This window comes from Chionomys nivalis, chromosome 4, assembly GCF_950005125.1.
Source record: "Chionomys nivalis chromosome 4, mChiNiv1.1, whole genome shotgun sequence".
NCBI classification, from domain to species: domain Eukaryota; kingdom Metazoa; phylum Chordata; class Mammalia; order Rodentia; family Cricetidae; genus Chionomys; species Chionomys nivalis.
This window is the reverse complement of record NC_080089.1, coordinates 35,790,280-35,804,568: the sequence shown is the minus strand read 5'-3', so window position 1 is coordinate 35,804,568 and position 14,289 is coordinate 35,790,280. Positions and strand designations below refer to the sequence as shown.

At 46.3% G+C, this 14,289-nt stretch overlaps 1 protein-coding gene across 2 annotated transcripts in view; it reads left to right on the top strand.

Moving 5' to 3' along the window:
- Window positions 1-14,289, top strand: part of Pknox2 (PBX/knotted 1 homeobox 2) — a 271,278-nt gene that overhangs the window by 159,408 nt on the left and 97,581 nt on the right. For both annotated transcript variants that reach the window (XM_057767848.1, XM_057767846.1), the window contains exon 3: window positions 14,090-14,194. The gene's annotated coding sequence lies outside the window, so the exon portion shown is untranslated. The remainder of the gene's footprint in view (window positions 1-14,089; window positions 14,195-14,289) is intronic.

The window sequence follows — 14,289 nt, the reverse complement described above, 5'->3', positions numbered from 1 at the left end:
CAGCAGGGGAGGTTTCCCTTGTCTGTTCTTTCCTCCTCCGATGCCTTGTCGCAGGACCTGTTTCCCTATAGATACCTTCTTGTATCCTTTGAGTTTTATATCCCTTGGGCTCTCAGACTCTGGCCTATTTTATGATTTTAAAGTTACTGGAGGAGCTTAATTTTTCTGCCTTTTATTTTGCCTTTTCAAAAACTAGTGTTTGTTAATGTTTGGTTTTTGGAGGTGCTGGTGATCAAAGTCAGGGCCTTACACATCCCAGGCAAGCATTCTACTTCCCAAACCCTTCCTAGTATATAGTTATATAAAATAAGGATCTTAGCCAGTCTGGGTCATTGGGCCAGAACTATAATCTCAGTTACTATGGGGGGCTGAAGTATGGGAATTATAATTCCAGGGTCCACCTGGTGCCTGGGCTTGTTCAACGTCAGCCTGGGCAACTTAGTAAAACCAGGTCTGTCTGTCTGTCTATCTATCTATCTATCTATCTATCTATCTATCTATCTATCTATCCATCCATCCATCCATCCATCCATCCATCCATCCATCCATCCATCCATCTATCTATCTATCTATCTATCTATCTATCTATCTATCTATCTATCCTCTCTCCTTTTTTCTTGAAACATGGTCTTACTGTGTAGCCCTGAATGTCCTGGAGTTCGAGACCAGCCTGGTCTACAAGAGCTAGTTCCAGGACAGGCTCCAAAACCACAGAGAAACCCTGTCTCGAAAACCCAAAAAAAAAAAAAAAAAAAAAAAAAAAACAAGGCTAGCCTCAAACTCAAGAGATCCTCCTGCCTCTGCCTCCCAAATGCTGAGATTTAAAGATGTGCACCACCACTCAAAGCTAGCCCTCAACATTTAAAAGAAACAAAAAAAATTGGATATGGTGGTGCAAGCCTTTGATCCCAGCACTTAGAGTTGGAGGCAGGCAGATCTCTGTGAGTTCGAGGCCAGCCTAGTCTACAAAGCAAGTTCCAGGAAAGCTAGGACTGTTACAAAGAGAAACCCTATCTGAAAAATAAATAAATAAATAAATAAATGAATAAAATAAAGTAAGAGAAGCAAAAAGACAGTTGTGGATATGGTCCAGTGGCCAGTGGTTTGCCTTAGCATATGTGAGGCTCTGGATTCAGTCCCAGTTCTAAAAAAACAACAGACAAGGTTTCATCATGACATTTTCATATATGCAGATAACACACTTTCATCATATTGATTAGCTGTATTTGGTACTTTTCTGTTGCCATGACAAAACACTATGACCAAGGTAATTTGTAGAAGAGTTTATTTGTGCTCACAGTTCCAGAGGGATGAGAGTCCGTCGCAGATGGAAGGCATGGCAGCAGGAACAGGAAGCTAAGAGCTTATGTCTTTAACCACACGGACGAAACAGAAAAAGAAAAACGGAAAGTAGAGGAGCTTGGCCTTTCTTCTCAAAACCTACCCCAGTGGTGCACTTCCTCCAGCCAGGCTGCAGCACCTAAATCTTTCCCCCAAAACACTGTCAACCAAAGACTGTGAGGAACATTTCTCTTTGAAATCACCACGCCCAGCCATCACTTGTCTACCTCCGGCTCCCATGTCAGCTCTGTGAAGTATCTGTTGACTCCTGATACTTTACTCTCTGTCTTTTACCTTCCTGCCATTGTTGTCACCTGACACGGTATTTTATTTATAAAGCTCCTCTGTTGTCTCGTGATTGTCATCTCCGCTCCCACCTCTCTCCCAGCCAAGTACAAGCCTCGTAAATGCCAGGCTTTTTATCACTTCTGGTCACGATCCTGAGCAGTTCCTCACGCAAAGCAGATGTTCAACTAACACCTGTTGGGTGACTGAATCTTAGTTTAGTTCCCCCTTTTTTTCATCCTGCCCCCCCTCCAATAGCCAAAGGGGAGTTTGACTTTTTCCTAAAGGAAGGACCTTCTTTACCCAGGTCCTCCAGGTCTCTATCCTAAGCCACACACAATTCAGTCATTATTCAACCAATCTGACAATTAAAAAAAAAAAAAATTGGCCAGGTAGTGCTGGGGCACGCTTTTAATCCCGGCACTTGGGAGGCAGAGATAGGCAGATCTCTGAAAGTTTGAGGCCAGCTTGGTCTACAGAATGAGTTCCAGGACAGCCAGGGCTGCACCGAAAACCCTGTCTCGAGAAAAAGAAAGGGGACGGGGGCGTATTAGTTCAAACTCTAGGGCTTTCACAGCTTTGTGTTATAACAGTTTTAAATAGGGGTGACTCCATGGAAGTTGGATCAATGCTGATTCTTTCTGTGACAGAAACCAAGACACATAATCTCAGTTTGACTTCTCTGTCTGCTTACTGGAGGTGTTGATTGTAGCACTATAGCCTTCCAGCTATTGTGCAACTCACACAGAAAGCCAGCGGACATGACTGGACATGCTTTGGGATGATAAATGCTCTAGCAGATTCAGAAGGATGGAAAGTCTTACTAATGTGACATCAAGGCAGAGCAAGGCGGCCCCTGATACAGACCGTGCTGGAAGTGACCGTCAGTTCTAACCTTATTGACATAAGGAGAAACCGAGGCTCAGAGCAGTGTAGTACAATATATGCTAATCCCTGCGCGGTTTCTGGCCTCTTTGAGTTTTCATGTGTTCATTCTATAAGAACGAGCATCCTGGGCTCTCCTGAGCCTACATCACAATTCTCCAGGATGAGAAAAGAGTTCCTGGTTCTCGGGACCTTGCCAGTTCAGCCTTATGCAAGCAGCTTGGGGAGGAAGGCGTCTTAAGTGTCTCCCTTCTCCATCCCCTCCATTGCTGAGTAGCATCTGGAGCGGAGTTATGAACATTTCATTTCCCTTTATTTTTTTTCCTTCCTCTGCTCGCCTCAGAGAAGGTTCTGGTGGAGGCCTGAGTGAGGCGCAGGATATAAATCTCCCTGAGTGGAGCTGTGCCTTAGGCAGCAGGTCATCTGGTTGGCACCATCTCCTGTGAAGTGTGATCACACAGGAGGGAGCAGGGCCCTGACTCAGGTGGGGCCTTGAGAGATTAATCTCTTCGATGACATGCTTCTGGTGCGTTCCTTAACGACTGAGATTTTCCTGTATGGGAAAATTGCAGTTTTCCCCAGAGGATATAGAAGGGGGGAGTCAGGACCACGCATTGTGTAGCAAGTGTGTGTATGGGGGCGGGGGGGTGGGGGTGGCTGCAGATCCCCTGACTTGGAATGCTTTGACTTTTTAGTGTTTGTGACTATGACCATGAGCATGGTCTGACCATGAGCAGAATCTGTGCATTTGAGTGTTGGGGGGCAGGTAGAGAGGGAGGGAGGGAAGGAGGGAGGGAGAGAGGGTGGGAGGGAGGGAGGGAGGGAGGGAGGGAGGGAGGGAGGGAGGGAGGGAGGAAGGGAGGAGAGAGAAATTGACTCTGTCTGTGTGTGTGTATGTGTGCTTGCGCGCATTCGTGTGTGCGTTGTCCTTACCATTGTCATTGTGACTACGTGGAGATCAATGTGTGTTTCTTTAAAAATATGTATTTTTTTTCTGCATAAATTACTCCATGTAAAGGCCATCCGGAGATCAGTTCCTGGCATCCCTTCTCAATAAAGCAATTTTATCAGAGCTTGGTCCCAAAACTAGTCTCAGGAGAAGCTTTTCCTATATCCTTTGTCAAACGAAATGTCACTGACTCACCAAATGATGAGAAGAAAAATTATTCTTATTTATTTCCCAGGTGAGGTAGAAAAGCAACTCTGCTTCTTGACATCTGACCTATGGCTAGGTGGACAGGTGGGCAGAAGGGCATGTGTGCAGGTAGACAGGTGGGCAGAAAGACAGGTGAATAGGTGGACATGTGGGCAGGGGACAGGTGAACAGATAGAGGGACAGGTGGACAGAAAGATAGGTGGGCAGGTAGGCAGGTGGACAGGTGGGCAGAGGGGCATGTGTGTAGGTGGTTAAGTGGGCAGAAAGACAGGTGGACAGGTGGTCAGGGAGGGGGCAAGTGGATAGAGGGACAGGTGGGCAGGGGGCAGGTGGACAGGGTGGTAGGCAGAGGTGGGCAGAGGGGCAGATGGGCAGGTGAGCTGAGGCATGGGCACTGAGGAGCTATGCTAACCGGCTGCACCATAACCCTTGGGCCCTGCCCTTTCATTTCTCCCCTTACCTAGCCTTGTAACTTTGGGAAAGTCACTTGATTTCCCTAACCTCAACTTCCCTTTTAACATGGGACTAGTATCGTCCATTTCACAGGGTGGTACGAGGATTAACAACTAAACTGATAATATCCCTCCTTGTGAAGGAGATCAGCAATGTAGTATGTTAATATGGCAGTCCTCTGTTGAACATATATATTTATATATGTTTTCATCAACAGATATTTGTTAAATACCTGATATACACAAAATACATATTGAGATCTCAGGAGATACGTGGGGTTGAGATTCTTCTGAGGATTAGCTAACCCAGTGGATGCTAGGAATGCAGACATCTTATCCTCAGAGCATCCCGAGCTGGTGCAGTAAGAGCTAAAGATCTGTTCAGAGGAGATGCTAGGGCTAGAGCCATCTTTGCAGTGTTGAGCAGGGTGTGTACAGGGCAGGAGCAGAGCTGGACCAGGAGGTTCCTGCCAGCCAAACTATAGCAGTGGGGAGGTAGAGGAAAGGCATAGCTGACTCCAGCTGGGTCAAAACAAGGACAGCTTAATGCTGTCAAGATGTACTTACCTTTCCCTGCTTCTGGAGAAGACTGTTTCAGTACCTAAGCGGAGTCGTCCATCAACTTAAGGAGCGAGGAAGCAAGGTTCAGGGATGAAGATCTGATGACTGGGAAAAGACTTTGCTAGGGAGGCTGGGGTGAAGGGAGCTAGACACAGGCAAGGCTTTGCAGATTTTCAGTGTTGAGGTCTGCCAATAGTGCAAGTTTTCCCCCAAGAAATAAAACCTTGTGGGGCAAATTTAAGGGTATCTTTAAAGCTGGGGTGGGAGAGGATGGTCTTGTTCTACTGAAAAGGATACTTTCCTTTCCATGATAGTTTCTATCTCCAGTCCTTCCCACAGCTCATTTCTCTGTCTGGCCAAACTCTGGCCAAATCTCTTGCCTGCTCTTGGCATTCCTATTCGTTTGTCCATTTCTTAACTTCATAAACACACACCAAGTGGGACGTAAGGCTAGAGATGCAATGTGGGAAATCTTGTTCTCCAGACGCTCAGTGCTTCACTGAAGGACACGTGTAGGAACATATGAAAATAATTCAATGAGAGAGCCTGTAGGGCGTGGCTAAGAACTTCGGACTTTTATCCTAGAAGTATGACCTTAATTATTGGGAGAGCAGAGGGGAGGGAGTGATTCACCCTAGGTAGGAAGGGTAGCCTGAAAGAAAACTTTGGAGAGCTGAATCTTTAATAAATAAATAAATACATACATGCATACATAAATAAATAAAACCATGGTTTGAAATCTCTTACATCTGTTTTTTTCATGTATATTAATACTTTCGTTTAGATTTTTGTGTGTGATGCTGGAGACCCAAACCAAAGCCTTGCCTATGCTCTCGAATTACTGAGCAATATACCCCTCTGTGTTCACACATTTGTATGCATAAACATCGTTACTGATCTCTCAAGAGTAAACAAACAAACCAAAACCAAAACCTCTAGGCTTCTCCTTTACTGCCTTCTTGTATCTATTCTGAAGGCAGAATTCCAAGTCTCAAGATTAAGGGTGAGAAGCATTAGGGAGATGTCTTATCGGGTGAAGGAGCCCACTGACAAACCAGAGGATCTGAGTTCGATTCCCCAGCACTCACATGATAGGAGAAAATTGACACAGAATTTCTGAGCCCCACACCAGGATGCATGCACGTCCACACACATGGATGATTAATAAAATGTAGTATAAAATTCTTAAATATTGCAAGTTTGAGAGTTTTGAAACCAAAGAGAAGGGTGACTAGCAATGACGAAAAACAATTTTATGGCCGTAGTGATATATAGCTAAGCAAGTGTTTGCTTGCTTGCTTGCTTGCTTGCTTTGCTTGCTTAGGTCTCTTTTGTATTTTTAAGGAAGTTTTGGTTTTTGAAAGGCAATGTGACAAAACTCACAAAGGACTGGGGTGGAGCCAAAAGATATGGCGGAAGTCTGCCTTTATGAACTGCATATGGCCTCCCTTCCTAGGCAACTTCAAGCCATCGAGTAAAACACCACAGAAGTACCATTTTATGTTGGTGATCCCTTCCAGTATACTGTTATTATTTGTTAAGACTTTTCTTCAATCTCATTTATAACATGAATAGTTACAGCATAAAACAGCAACCGAGTATGAAAACATGCATATAAGTGACTTACAGGGACAAGCTGAGAAAGTTACCCAGTCGGATGCAAGGAGTTAGGACTGGTGAATAATTTACACAAATTTAGACTATTTCATGAGTGCTGCGTTTCTGCAGTTTAATGCTCCTTTTCCTACTTCCGTTAAATATGTTGACTCTGAAAATGTGCAGTTAGTATAGGAAAACCATTTCAAGCCTTGAGATTCAGAAGCCGAAATCAGAGAACAGCAATGGTAACAACAAAACCCAGTAGTTTTAGGTTATGTCATTTCTATAACAAAATAAAAATCACCCGTGTGGTCAATATAACTCCTACTATAGGTCACAGTAACCGATGACAAACACGAAGAGCTGACTCTTGAAGGATGGGTAGATTCTTACTACATGATGTCTAAGTGTACCATTGCTGTTACTACTATGAAGGACAAGTCACTGTTTATTAAAGCCCTGCTCCTCGTCACTGCAGAGCCGCTGACTCCCCACTAAATGCGCCGTGTATGTGATATAATACCATAGCATCCTCAGAGATACCCATGAGCTAAGAACTGATGCTCCTATTTCTCAGAGTAGGGAAAGCTGTTACTACACAACTTATTCGGGTTATATGAGGGGAAGAGCGAGGCCTGGCATCAAACCCATGTTTGACCAACACCACTTCTCTATGCTGCTTTTCTCACACTCGGGGAGTGCAGGAAGCGTGTGAACCCATCTTCAGTTAAAAACAGTCGATTCAGGGACACAGTGAAGCATAGAGAATTGCAATGCCTTCGGCAATTAATACTGATAACTAAGTAGGCAAACTCTTGACTGAACCGCTTCGGCGAGGGCATTGATCTGAGTTAATATTTTCTAGTAACGTCTTCTCTCCATGTGACAAGAATGATAGTTTGCATGACCGACACAGGCTCAGTGCTAACCTAGGCATGCACAGAGGAGTACAAGAAATAAAGACCGTGAGACTTCAGTCCAGTGCTCCAATGTTGGTCTCTGTCTTCTTTCATCGCCTGATGAAGGTTAATATTCAGGAGGATGCCTATATGTTTTTCTTTGGGTTCACCTTCTTATTTAGCTTCTCTAGAATCACGAATTATAGTCTCAATGTCCTTTATTTATGGCTAGAAACCAAATATGAGTGAGTACATCCCATGTTCCTCTTTTTGGGTCTGGCTTAACTCACTCAGGTTAGTGTTTTCTATTTCCGTCCATTTGTATGCAAAATTCAAGAAGTCATTGTTTTTTACTGAAGGAGAGAGAGCACGAGCAAGGAACTCAGGACCACGAGGGGTGCACCCACACACTGAGGCAATGGGGATGTTCTATCGGGAACTCACCAAGGCCAGCTGGCCGGGGTCTGAAAAAGCATGGGACAAAACCGGTCTCGCTGAACATAACGGACAATGAGGACTACTGAGAACTGAAGAACAACGGCAATGGGTTCTTGATCCTATTGCACGTAATGGCTTTGTGGGAGCCCAGGTAGTTTGGATGCTCACCTTAATAGACCTGGATGGAGGTGGGTGGTCCTTGGACCTCCCACAGGGCAGGGAAACCTGCTTGCTCTTTGGGCTGAGGAGGGAGGAAGACTTGATTGGGGGAGGGGGGGGAATGGGAGGTGGTGGCGGGGAAGAGGCAGAAATCTTTAGTAATTAAATAAATTAATTAATTTAAAAAAAAAAAGAAAGGAAGAAAGACCCAGGTTGATGATACCACCAAGGAGATTGCGTTTCACTTAAAGAGCTGAAGTTCAGAAAATACAGAAAGCCTAAGGGCCCATCATAGACAGGGGAAGATCTTCATCTGTGGAGGGATAAAACTGGAGATAACCTTAGGGTTTGGTAGGAACTGGAGGCAGAAAGAAAGAAGTGCTGGGCTCTCTAGCAGGGAACAGGATGCGCAGGCCATTGTGAACTAGATATTGGGTGTTGAACAGGGGCAGCCTCTCTCAGCTGGGGCAAAGATTCAAGTTCAGAAGTACCAGGGATTAGATCAGAGGACAAGGTTCAAGCCGATAATGAAGGACAAGAGGGAAAGCTTAGGAAATCTAGACTTGTGACTTCTGGACCTTGGAAAGCTTCTGGGGTTTGCACAGAAGAGACATGGTGAACCAAGGCTGAAGATGGCTCGCAGACTCCCAAAGAGTACCTCTGCTCCTCAACATTACAGTCAGGTCCCTGGAGGCCGGAGTCCTTGCTCTTGCTGCATTCTAGGCCTTCCTTAGGGTGACAGTTTGGCTCAACGGATGATCGTGAATCCTTAGAGATGGGATGGTACTTTCAAGCTCAGCTTCCTGTCTGTAGAAGGCGAAGAGGCCAACAATAGGAATGATGGTGAAACTACTTTCAGACTAGGGAAAGACTTTGCCCGACATCACAGAACATATCTGTGGGTGACCAAAACTGGCGGCCATACTTCCTTAGCTTGCACACCCTGACACGGAAGGAAGGATGTCCCTCATTGGGAAATTGCAGCAGGGACGTGGTAGGCAAACTACGTTGTCACAGTCGTACTTACTGAAGCAGTGGCCATCAGCTGGGCTCCGGATTGAGTGCAGTCTCTATGTAGGCATTGAGTACACCAGGGAGGAGGAACGTCCTCAGGTGGAAGGGATAGGCCTTCTCTTTGGGTCCCTGACCAGAGATTCCAGGCACTGTCCTGCTCTCTGCAAAAACATCCAAGCACAAGTTGGCAAAATAGATAAAGGCATTCTCTGGGGAGCTGCCCTCCCTGGTAGAGATGAACTTGGGCCATAAGGTGTGGTCTGGTAGAACTAAGAAGCTGCAAACTTTACTCTGGTGTTTTGGGCAGTAGTAAGGATGAAAAGGGCTTTATCTTCAAGTCAAACCTCTGGTCCTTTCTTGTCTCCCAAACTTCTGAATTTTCCTATCCGGTCCCACAGGGCTTGGTTCTCTGGGTGTCCTTCAAGTCTGCCCCTCAGGCTGTCTGTCTAGCTTCAGCCCAGGATCAGGCGGTATTAACCCAGGCTGCCCGTGAAAGGAGGACTTTGAATGGTGACGAATAGGATGGTGGGGGCGTTGGCCCGGGTGAAAAAGGAGCATGCTGAGGGCTGAGGTGGCTGAGTTAGGACGGTTGGCAACCACACATCTGCAGCCTCTTTTCTCCCTTCCACCCTCTTTCTGTCTTTCATCTTCCTCGGAGCTTTGTGACATGTGAGCTGCCCTCCTTATGCTCGGAGGAATCACTGCCAGTGACAGAAAGGAGATTATAGGCTATATTTCTGCCTCCGAGCTTCCTGTGGGCGGTAGGGAAACAAACGGAGCTAGCTGCTTGTCAGTTCTAGGAAAGGAGAAATCTATGTATATTGTAGCCCTGAAGCTGTGTCCCACGCAGGGGCATGCCCGTGTCACCTCTGATCATCCTCCCTCTCACTAATGTGCATTTTATTAATCCCAGAGCGGGAGGCAGGTAGGCTTCTCTTGACTAATGCTGGTCTGAATCCTATCCGAGGAATCCCAGCATCACCCCAGGGCAGGTGGATGAGCAGCTAGAGCAGAAGTCAGAAGCCTGTGACTGCAGCAGGACCTCAGGAGAATGCTCTTCCCGACTCGCGAACACACACACTCTCTAGGGTCACAAGGAGCTTGATGAGAGACAGAAGCTGGAGGACGTGGGAAATACACAGGATTTCTTACCTTGCTTAGCTCTGAACCTAGGCCTGTCCCTGACCTCATCTTTATGTGCCTGACAGAGGAGAGGATGGTAAAACAGCAGCCAGAAGCAGCACCAAACACACATGGCAGTACTTCCCACCCAACTTCGAATATGAAATCTACAGGACAGGAAGAGAAAAAGGAAGGAAAGTGGGGCAGGGGAAGAAGGTTGGAAGGGGGAGGAGAGGAGAGAGGTTGGGGATTGATTGACTCATCTTTGGGCTCAGGCCCAGGCTCCTGGTAGATTCTTAATACACAGGCTGAATTGAAGAGATTTGCAGCTTCACAGGAGAAGGAGGAGGTATCACAAACAATAGCTCACAGGGGTTCTCCCATCTGCCACATGGGTCTCAGAGACATGGAGCACAAAAGGGAAGGATAACTTTGAAAGGGCTCCAGGAATGGCCCCCTAAGCATGCCCACCTCTTTCTTCCCCTCCCAGGAAAACAACACTGAGTGCGCACTGCCAACTGCAAGCATTCGCTTTGCCCTGGAAAGACAAACAAGAACAAAGAGGGCAGGCTAGGGAAATGAGATGTATGGAACCTCAGCTGTTAGGAGAAAAGGTGCAAACATACCTGGGTTTGGCTTTCCTAAGCCCCGTTAGCCACTCTTATAAAATGGGAACAACTACTTGGCAAGGAAAAAGATGTTTCTCTTACGCCGCTGGTAGGGCATGAGCATGACCCTCCTTCAGGGACTCTGTGGAAGGTCTTTAAAAGGAAGGCAGCCTTGGACTTGGCAATTCCGCATGAAATCACCCTAGGAAAATGAGCAGGAGTGGGGTAAAAGTCAGCTGGCGAGAATGGTCATTATTTGCTGATGGTAGAAAAACTGGAAATAATCTAAACAACATAAAATAAAACTTTAGCCGGGCGGTGGTGGCGCACACCTTTAATCCCAGCACTTGGGAGGCAGAGGCAGGCGGATCTCTGTGAGTTCAAGACCAGCCTGGTCTACAAGAGCTAGTTCTAGGACAGGCTCCAAAACCACAGATAAACCCTGTCTCGAAAAAAAACCAAAAACAAACAAACAAAAAAAAAACTTTAGATGGGTAATTATAGTACATTCATAAAATATAATGTTATATAATTATTAAAATGAATTCTGCTAGGTGGTAGTTGTGCATGCCTTTAATCTCAGCACTCGGGAGGCAGAGGCAGGTCGATATCTGTGAGTCCAAGGCCAACCTAGTCTACAAAGCAAGTTCCAGGACAGACAGAGCTACACAGAGAAACTCTGTCTTAAAAAAACTAATAATGATGATGATGATAGAGAAATTCCCCTTACAGAAAGTTGTACTATATTGTCAAATACTAAATTCTGTTAATATGGTACTATTTTAAGAAACAAGCATTTTGTTTCAAATATCAAATGTTGGCCATCATATTATAGCATTACAACTAATAACTTTACTTCTCTTATTTATCTGTTTTCTATAATGAGTAAATATGCTTTGTAAAGGTGATAAAATATTACTTCGAAGATTAATTTTAATAATGAAATAAAGTATTTTCTATTAATGTACTTTGGAGACTGAGATCCTGTAAGGTGTGGTTTCTGGCTCTGAGGTTCGCAGTTTAGAAAGAGATGACGGCGTGTAAGATGACCGAATATGACAGAATATGACAGAATATGGCAAGAGCTTGCAGAGAATGACAAGCACCGTGTTACTTAGAAACACAGAGGAAGAAAAATTACTTTTGGCTGCTGAGGCAGCCACCAGAGTGTTTGAGATGAACCTTAAAGAACGGCTAGGGTCCTATCAGGTAGAAATATAGAAGGGTAGCATTGAGAGAACTGTGGGCCAGGTGTGGCAAAGGAGAGTGGTTCTGATTGGGTAGAGAGTAGTGGACCCCTGGGAATAGAGAGGGGGATACACCTAGACAGAGACGGTCCCAAAGCAGGCACCCAGAAAGCTTTGCTTGGTCTAATGTAGTCACTAGCGTGCTTCTGAGTGCCTCTGATAGCAAGATACCCCTGGGTGTCCTGGTGGCGGAGCAGCTATAAGCCCACGAAAGGCCATGACTTCCTTCTCTTACTGTTTGTAGATAAGTCATTTGTATGGATGCACTGAGGGTTGATGGCACAGACCAGGCAGGAGCATGACAAGTGTGACCAAGGAGGATGGCCTGTCTAGGTTGTGCCACAGGGGATGGAAAGGAGGAAAGATGGTTCTTATCTCTGATTATGAAGTGGTGAGAAGAGATAGTGTCGGGGAGTGAAAATTACGTGGATCTCGAAGAAGAGGAATCAGACATGCCTCCAAGGTTGCAGCCTCTGTATCCAGAGCCCTGGGGCTCATTACAGAGTTCACGGACAAGGTTACATGGAGGAGGAGGGTGAAGGCAATGAGACAGGAGTAATTTGGCACTAACAGCGCCCCATCCTCCATTGGTGCTGATTTCTCTGGCCTCCCAGGGGCCAGAGAGACCTGCAAATGTGTCTCAGTGTTCTTCATCTCCTCCTGGGAGGAGTGAGGGGCATAAAGAAGGCAGGGAGGTTGTATTAACCCAGAGGGCGTTTGTTAGTGGAAACGCAATGGCTACCTGTTTACTCTAGAAACATCTCTCAAGCTCACCCTATCCCAGCACACCTTATTCTCTCTTGCCACTGGGAATTCTGACCTCCCTGGGGATCCTGGATGTTGTCTGTCTGCCACCTTCACCTCTCCAGCAAGGCACACACACACACACACACACACACACACACACACACACACACACTAGGCAGAAAAGCCTTGTTGCTCAGGCTGATGTCTAGTTTCTGTTTCTCTGCTGCAACCCCAACCTGGGCTGCTTTTCTGGGCCCCTGTTGTCATGCCTCTTGTTAATTACATTCTTTGCTTAGGTGCAAATGTGTTTGCACTAAGCTGGTGTTAACTAGGAAGGGGCTGCTGATGTTAATAGATGCGTTTGCCGCAAGGACAGGGCTAAGGCTCTTGGATGGAGGAACTTCCTGCTGTTGCCTTGGAAGTACAGCTTCGAGTAGCCCTGCTTCATGCTGACTCCTAACAGAGCCTCCTTGGAGTCAACTCATCCTCAGAAGAAAGTCACGGGGTGGATAGGAAATATCTGGCTAGACCTAATGGCAAGGCTGACCACCCAGACTCAGCCTCAGACGCCGTGGTTCATTTCAAATATTAGGAAAATTAATTCACTTGACCCTAAAAGTAACCTTTAAAGGCAGCCAGCCAAGGCTCCTGTTAGGCCTCGGGTTGTCTTTCTTTGGTTCTGGTCTATTCCTCTCCTGTCTTTTCCTCTCTATTTTCCTGTTTTCCTCAAGTCCCTCCCATCTTCGGACTGCTAGGCTAAGCCTGCCAGTCAGCACCCGGACCCAAAGCTCAGCATCAGACCCAAAGAGCATGCTGCTCTGCTCCTTCTGAGTTCCCATCTTACAAGGTGTCAACTTGTCCCAGGGTCCAAATTCACTCCTAGAGACCTCTCTGCTGCCAGGTGAGAAGCTGTAGTCAACCTGAGGTCAGGAAACCAGACAGACAGCAACAGGGCAAGTCCAGCTGTGACAGTTTGGGGCCTACAAAGATGCGGGCGAGACTCAGCAGCCATGCTGAGGAGAGAGAGTTGAATGGCAGCAGTTACAGTTGGATCGTACGTAGCAAAAATAGAATCCATTCTTTCTATAATAAGATTCTGGGGACTGCAGACCCTCAGACCCTGAATTTTCTGCAACCCCTTGTCTGCCGGAGTAAACAACTTGTTTTCCTGTGCTTGTAGCTGCTCTGGGATGAGACCCTCATGAGTTCCTGATGGCAGGGGAGTGGTTTCCAGTGGGCTTGCAGCTGAAAAATTTCAAGAGCTAGGGCTTGGACATTAGTCAAGGAGAGCCTATGTAAACTGCCCTGGAACACAATTAAAGGGGCATTCTTGTTTCAAGGATGACCTCTCTCTGTCTCTGTCTCTCTCTGTCTCTGTCTCTCTGTCTCTGTCTCTCTCTCTCTCTCTCTCTCTCTGTGTGTGTTTCAATCACCAGCCCCTTGCAACTCCATAACCGTCCCGTAGTGTATGGGCCAAACGGTATAATAAGACATGTCCTGGGGAGGAGGAACTGGGTGAGAGAGCCCATTCCTCTGTGTGGATGCCCCTCCTGAAACCCACTGTCCCCTTCTGCAGGTGCTCTCTCCGTGGCTGACAAGAAGCATTTCTGGCCCAGCTGGGAGTGAGAAGAAAGGGTGAACCTCCTGAAGACCATCCCAGAGGCAGTGGGATCACCCAACAGTAAGACATGCTTTTCTACCCTTTGAAGTCTGCTGAAGCCTCCACCCCAAGACACACACACACACACATACACACACACTGTCCTTCCCCCAAAA